Source organism: Lactuca virosa, chromosome 9 (genome assembly GCF_052849685.1).
Source record: "Lactuca virosa cultivar CGN04683 chromosome 9, Lactuca_virosa_CGN04683_v6, whole genome shotgun sequence".
NCBI classification, from domain to species: domain Eukaryota; kingdom Viridiplantae; phylum Streptophyta; class Magnoliopsida; order Asterales; family Asteraceae; genus Lactuca; species Lactuca virosa.
This window is the reverse complement of record NC_136434.1, coordinates 26500703-26508773: the sequence shown is the minus strand read 5'-3', so window position 1 is coordinate 26508773 and position 8071 is coordinate 26500703.

Sequence of the window (8071 nt, the reverse complement as noted above, 5' to 3'; positions counted from 1 at the left end):
CGCATCTCCAACTTCGGCTCCCAGGTCAGCTCGGACCCTTTCCGATGTTGCCACTGGACCTGCACCAGTGACACCTCCTTGTTCCTCAGAACCTTGATCTTCCGATCCCGGATTGCGATTGGCCTCTCCGCATAATTCAGGCTCGCATCCACCTGAATATCCTCCAGTGGTACCATTGCCGACTCGTCGGCTATACATTTCCTCAACTGGGACACGTGGAAGGTATCATGAATCTGGCTCAACTCCGCAGGTAGCTTTAACCGATATGCTACCTTGCCCACCCTCGCTGTCACCCTGAATGGACCGATGTACCGGGGCCCCAGCTTGCCCCTCTTCCTGAATCGGATCACTCATTTCCAAGGAGATACTTTCAGGAGTACGAAGTCTCCCACCTGGAACTCCAGCTCAGATCGTCGCCGATCCGCATAACTCTTTTGACGACTCTGAGCCGTCAGTAACCTCTGTCTAACCTGTTGTATCTGCTCTGTCGTCTGAAGCATTATCTCAGTGCTACCCATCACGCGCTGCCCTACCTCTCCCCAGCAAATGGGAGTCCGACACCTCCTCCCATACAACAATTCGAAGGGAGGCATGCCAATACTAGAATGGTGGATGTTGTTGTAGGAGAACTCAGCCAACGGCAAGTACGTGTCCCAACTTCCCCCGAAGTCCAACACACATGCTCGAAGCATGTCCTCGAGCGTCTGAATCGTCCGCTCACTCTGCCCGTCCGTCTGTGGGTGGTAGGCGGTACTGAAATGCAATCTCGTACCCAACTCCTCGTGGAACTTCTTCCAGAACCTGGAAGTGAAACGTACATCTCGATCAGACACAATCGAGATCGGTACTCCATGACGCGATATCACCTCTCTCACATACAACTCTTCCAACCTCTCAGCAGAAGAGCTCTCACTGATAGCAAGAAAATGCGCGCTCTTCGTCAGCCGGTCGACGATCACCCAAATTGCATCGACACCCCTTGCGGTCCTTGGCAATTTGGTGATGAAATCCATGGAAATCTGTTCCCACTTCCACTGGGGAACCTCAAGCGGCTGCAACTTGCCATGCGGACGCTGGTGCTCGGCCTTAACCCTTCGACAGGTCAAGCACCTCTCAACAAACCACGCGACATCCCTCTTCATACAGGGCCACCAATAGTCTTTCTTCAGGTCCAAATACATCTTCGTGGCCCCGGGATGGATCGAGAACCTCGATCTATGCGCCTCCTCCATCAGAATGGTACGTGCCCCGCCTGCATGCGGCACCCAAATCTGACCCTGAAGGTCATCAGCCCTCGACTATCGGTAACGAACTCGGGCACCTGCCCGATCACCCGCTCCCTCTTCCGGTTCTCCGGTATCACGGCCTCTACCTGGGCCTCCCGAATGGTGTCCAACACCGAGGTCATCACCGTCAACCTCATACAAGTGCCTCGAATCGGGGCACTCTCCGCCCTACGGCTCAGCGCATCGGCTACCACATTAGCTTTGCCCGGGTGGTACAGGATCTCACAATCATAATCCTTTGCCACATCCAACCATCTTCTTTGACGCATGTTCAGATTGGGCTGATCCATCAAATACCTCAAGCTCTTGTGGTCCGTGTATATAGTACACCGAACCCCATACAAATAGTGACGCCAGATCTTGAGGGTAAACACCACTGCCCCCAACTCCAGATCGTGGGTGGGATACTTCGTCTCATGAGGCTTCAGTTGCCTCGATGCATACGCTATCACATGCCCTCTCTGCATAAGCACAACACCCAACCCCGATATCGATGCGTCACAATACACCACAAAATCCTCCATCCCTTCCGGGAGGGCTTCGCATAACTTCTGGCGAAGTGTCTCAAACGAGGTCTGCTGCTCCGGACCCCATGAAAAAGCAACACCCTCCCGGGTCAACCTGGTGAGAGGCACGACAATCTTGGATAAATCTACGATAGTAGCCGGCCAATCCCAGAAAACTCCTGATCTCGGTGGGAGATCTCGGCACCTCCCAACTCATAACCGCCTCAATCTTGGCCAGATCGACCAAAATCCCATCCTGGTTGACGAGATGCCCCAAGAACTGGACCTCCCGTAACCAAAACTCGCACTTGGAGAATTTGGCATAAAGCCTCTCCATCCTCAATACCCCGAGAATCTCTCTCAGATGCTCCTCGTGCTGCTCTCTAGATCTCGAATACACCAGTATATCATCGATGAACACGATCACCGAACGATCCAACATCGGTCTACACACCCTGTTCATGAGATCCATGAACGCTGCTGGTGCATTGGTGAGCCCGAAAGGCATCACCACGAACTCGTAATGCCCATAACGAGTCCTGAACGCCGTCTTCTGGATATCCTCATCACTCACTCTCATCTGATGATATCCAGACCTCAGATCGATCTTGGAGAACCAAGATGCTCCCTGCAACTGATCGAACAAATCATCGATCCTCGGTAATGGATATCGGTTCTTGACCGTCAACTTGTTCAACTCCCGGTAATCAATACACATCCGGTGTGAACCATCCTTTTTCTTGACAAAAAGGATCGGCGTTCCCCATGGCGAGCTACTCGGTCGAATAAACCCCTTCCCCAGCAGCTCCTGAAGTTGCGAGGATAACTCCTGCATCTCTGGCGGCACAAGGCGATAAGGTGCCTTGGCGATAGGCACTGCCCCCGGAACCAAATCAATGCGTAACTCTACCTGCCTCTCGGGAGGCACACCCGGCAACTCCTCGGGAAAAACATCCGGGAATTCGCACACTATCGGAACGTCATCCACCGAACTCAGCCTCCCGGCGGCCTCTCGTGTCTCCATCACATAGGCTACAAACCCGCTGCAGCCCTGCTGTAAACTTTGTCTCGCTCTGGCAGTCGAACAGAACGCTGACCCACATCGGGTACCCTCGCCGTACACCGTAAGTACTCCCCCACTAGGGTCTCGTATCGTCACCAACTGTCGCTCGCAGTCTATCACAGCCCCAAATCGGCTCAACCAATCCATGCCCACTATGACACACACGTCCCCCATCGCTATCGGGACCAGATCTATCGGGAACTCAGCACCGAAGATCTCGAGTACACATCCTCGTATCACCTCCGTAGCATACACCGCTCGCTTGTCAGCTATGGAAACTCGCAGAGGTCGACTCAACGCCTCTCGCCTGCTACTGATGTGCCGACTAAACGCTATCGACACAAACGATCGACTCGCATCCGAGTCAAATAACACTAAGACAGGTACATAACTCACAAGAAAAGTACCTACACATATCATCATATAAGCACAATATCTCAACGTAACATAAATAAATAAGGAATACATACCAGCCACAACATCGGGCGCTGCGCGGACCTCTTCCGCTGTCAACTGGAAAGCTCTCCCACGAGCCTTCGGTGCCTCGGCCTTCACTGGCCGAACCTCGGTAACCCTAGCAGCAGGGGCAGATCCCTGTGTTGATCCCTGATGTAACTGCGGGCACTCGGCCTTCCGATGGCCAGTCTGGTTGCAATGAAAGCAAACCATAAATCCCTTAGGGCAATCCTTGGCGATATGCCCCTCCTTGCCACATTTGTAGCAAGCACCCGATCGACAGACCCCATCATGTCCCTTGCCGCACTTTCTGCAAGTGCGGCCCTTCTGGCCTCCAGATCTCGTATCAGCGGACTTGGCCCGCTTGGCTGCCGGCTGAGACTGTGTCGGCCGCCGATCTATCCTCTGAGACTAGGCCTCCTCCCTGGCCTGAGTCTCCAACTCAATCTCCCTCTTTCGGGCATTTGCCTGGAGCTCAGCAAATGTCTGGTAAGTCGAGTTCGACATGAACTCCCGTATATCCCTCCTCAAAACGCCCAAATACCGGCTCATACGTGCCTGCTCAGTAGACACCTGCTCAGGGCAGAACACCGCCCTCTCATGAAACTTCCTCGTAACCACAGTAACCGAATCAGTACCCTGCTTGAGGGTCAAGAACTCCTGTACCAACCGTTCCCTCTCCACTGGGGGAACATACTCGTCTCTGAACATGGTGGTGAACCTCTCCCAGGTCACCGCTGAAATCTCTGCAAGAGTGAAGCTCGCCGTCACGAACTTCCACCAATCCTTCGCTCCCAAGCGAAGCTGGTTCAACACGAACCGTACCCTCAGATGCTCCGGACATGAACACGTGTAGAAGCATCCCTCGATATCAGCAATCAATCTCATCGCAGCGATCGGATCCTGCGTCCCATCAAACTCTGGTGGCTTCGTGTTGCTGAACTCTCGAAGCAACAACGAGTCACTTCCCTGAGGTCTGGCAGCAGCCACAGCTGCAGTAGCTGCAGCAGCAGCAGCCTCAGTCACCGTGGCGTACCGCTCATCGAAAGTCTCAATCAGTGTGGTCTTGATAGACCCAAACATCTCCGGAATCTCGTCCCTGATCGCTGCCGCCACCTCATCGTGGATCATCTGACGAAGCTCCTCGTCACTCACGCCGCTCGACTCAGGTCGGTGGCGTGTCCCAACTATGATGTCTCTGAAATACAACATAAGAATATCAGAGACTCGCTCAAGCATACTCGCACTCGATAACTCAACCCCACTTGTTCCTTGGTACCCAATGGATTCTTACTTAGAGTGCGCACTGCTCCGGTGTCTTCAGTAGTACGAGCCCTATACTACCGTCCACACCGCATCAGTATTCACCCTAAGTCCTCCTCCTTGGATCCCAAATCACAAGTACTCTATATCTCACTGGCATAGGCTACCCTTCGGTAGACCTCTCATCAGCTCCTCACTGCTACCTACTCGCTCTCAAGCATCACATAGCAGCAAAATCCTTCCTAGGCTAAGGCATCACAAAATCAGTCCACTCTAGTCCTAATATGAATACCTAGCCAACTCTAGCATGCATATCATATCATAACATGTCTCATAACACATAATGTAAGGGTATTTTGGGAAATCACCGTTCGGGCGCTGGCTGATCGTACACACTGCTTCCTTCTGCCTTTCTCAAAATCTTTTACTCTTTTAGAAAAATTGTTTATTTTATGAAAAACTTCCTCAATTCCTCAGTTTGAGTTCAGATTCATCAGAAGATGCACCCGAATCCCTCAAACCAAGGCTCTGATACCAACTTGTAACAACGTAATTTTTCAAAAAAAAATTTCATTTAAAAACATACATTCATTCACACGATAATCATAAAAACATAATGTGTCCACTGTAACATAACAAAACATGCCCCAAGATCTCGATATCATAAACTCCATAAGTGTGTACGGATCATGTCGGCGCCTTCCAGCGATCCTCGCTAGTACCTGAAACACATCACACAACAACTGTAAGCATAAACGCTTAGTGAGTTCCCCAAAATACCACATACCCCACATACGCCTTTCCAGGCCACAACTCTGTAGGATCTTCCGATCCATGTGTCTCAGGGGACTTCCGTCCCAAATTCCGGTAGACCTTCCGGCCCGTACCCTCTTGACCTTCCGGTCCATATCATCTCGACCTTCCGGTCCTTACCATACGTAACATACATAGCACATACATACATATCATCTTGACCTTCCGGTCCTTATCATTCATAGCATACATAACACATACATATCACATAACCGCATATAACACATAGATCATGGCATACAAGACCTTCCGGTCACACATAGGTACCCTTCCAGGTACAGTATAGTGAGAAGACTCACCTCATGAAGTCGGATAACGTCTCGTGCTCAACGTCCCGACTTAGCCTCCTCCTATTATTCAAATAACATTCCCGATCAATACTCTCTCATGATCTCATCTCTACAGACTAGGTAGAAGGCCATTCTACCCTTCCCTGAACTCTCCTGAATCAGCCTTGACCAGAACCCTAAGGTCAACGAAAGTCAATGGTCAACTTTGACCTGACTCGCCGAGTGCACTAGGGTGACTCGGCGAGTACACACCTGCCCTCTACGCCCCTGGTCCTCCCTTGACTCGCTGAGTCAACCTTATACTCCACGGGTCGTCACAGGTCGCGAGTCGCGGGGCAACCCGACTCGACTCGTCGAGTCCGCTCATGGACTCGGCGAGTTCATTCCATGCTCACACTCAAATGACCTTCTGAGGTCAGATCTGTTCCTCTAATCCGTAGATCTAACCTTCCCAAACTCAATAAACACGTAAAGGTTCGAACTTGATACTCATGCAACGACCAAATGACTCTACTTGATGATTTAGCCCCAAATACAACATCCTAAGTCCATTTCTTTCATATCTCATCATAAAGCAAGATGGATAAGGTTCTCTGGACCACTATAGGTCCAGATCTGGAGCCTAAACATGATAAGGGACCATATCTCCAACAAATCATCCCAATAAAGGGTATAGAAAACCCTAGATCCATGGATTCTTTAACAAAACAGAAAGAGGATTGATATGCTACCTCAAAGATGATGCCCTTAGCTTGAAAACCACAGATGTGCAACCTCCTTGGCCTCCTCTAAGCTGGAATCAACTTCTTCTTGCAAAACCAACCCACAAAGGTCCAATAATGGCTTCTTCTCTCTCTCAAACGCTCAAGCACTATTAGGGTTTCTCTCAAGGGTCTTGTAGCCGCAAATGGTGGCTATAAGGGTCCTTAAATAGGTCCCAAACCCGAGAAATTAGGGTTTCATTAAACAGCGTGGACTCGCCGAGTCCACGTATGGACTCGCCGAGTCCTTCATTAAATCAGGCCAACACATCGCGATCCAACTCGGCGAGTCTGGGCGCTTACTCGCCGAGTCCCCCCTCTAAAATTCAATATAAAATACTTAAAATAGGATACCTGGGAATCCGGATGTTACAAAGGGCGTTGTTCAACACATACCAGCACTAGGGTTTGCTGATGAAGATGATGGAGCTAGATTTTTCGGTAGATGATAGCGGCGTTGAAACAAGAATAACCAATTAGGGTTTTCTGAAAACCCTAACTTGCCGCCGCCCTTCGTCTTCTTTGGAACGTCGTCACCAAATCGCTAGGGTTTGCTGGTGAAGCGGAGAAAGATGGAGATAGACGAGGCTCGCCGGAAGAACGGTGGTTTACGGATCTGGAGCTTTGTCGAGTTGCAACGGATTTTTTCAGATCGCCGGAAAAATGAAGGTTTACAGATATGGACAATGGCGACAAGATCAGAGCAAGGGTTTATAGATGGACGGTGGTAGCGGGGATGATAGGGGCTGAAGGTGGAGCTGATGGCGGTGGTGGCTGACGGCGACTACAGAGGTGGAGTCGACGATAAGGGGTTCTTGAGAACCTTGAAGAACAAATCAAGAAGGAAAGAGAGAGAGAGAGATTTATTTTTCTTTTTTTCTTTTTTCTTTTTTTTTTTAAATCTGAAAATCAGAAAAAAGAACAAATAAGAAAATAGAGAAAATCATATAACAGGGGCAAATCTGTCATTTAAAAAAAATTAAGACATATTGGACCAAACAAGCAACAAAATGAAAACTTTGGACCTCTGGTGCTAGTCCAAACTTTTTTGGACCAAAGTGACAATTTTGAGTAAAACCACAAGGACCATTTGTACAATTTAGTCTTTTTAGATTTATATGATGTATATTTTTTTTCCTTTCATTAAAAGATAATAACTTTTTTTAGCTTTTTATATATATATATATATATATATATATATATATATATATATATATATATATATATATATATATATATATGGGTAGGTTCATGTGAGACGGCCTAATTTTGTGAGACCGTGAGACGCAATCCTAGCCACTCATTTAGTTGATAAAAAAAACATTTTTAAAATACAAAATAATTGAAAATTTTCGAAATTTTTTTTTCAAATATTATTTTCGGAATTTATATTTTCCAAAAAAAAAAATAAAAAAAATACCAAAATAAATAAATAAATACATTTTTTTAAATATTGTAGTAGAATTTTAAAATATTCTACATATCTGAAAAATCTAATACAATATTCTAACATTCTAAAAATCACATTAGAATATTTACAAATGTTCTATTAGAATATTTCACGTATTTTTCAAAAAAAAAAGGTAATTTGTTTTATTTTATTTATTTTTATTTTTTTAGGTAATTAAAGTTC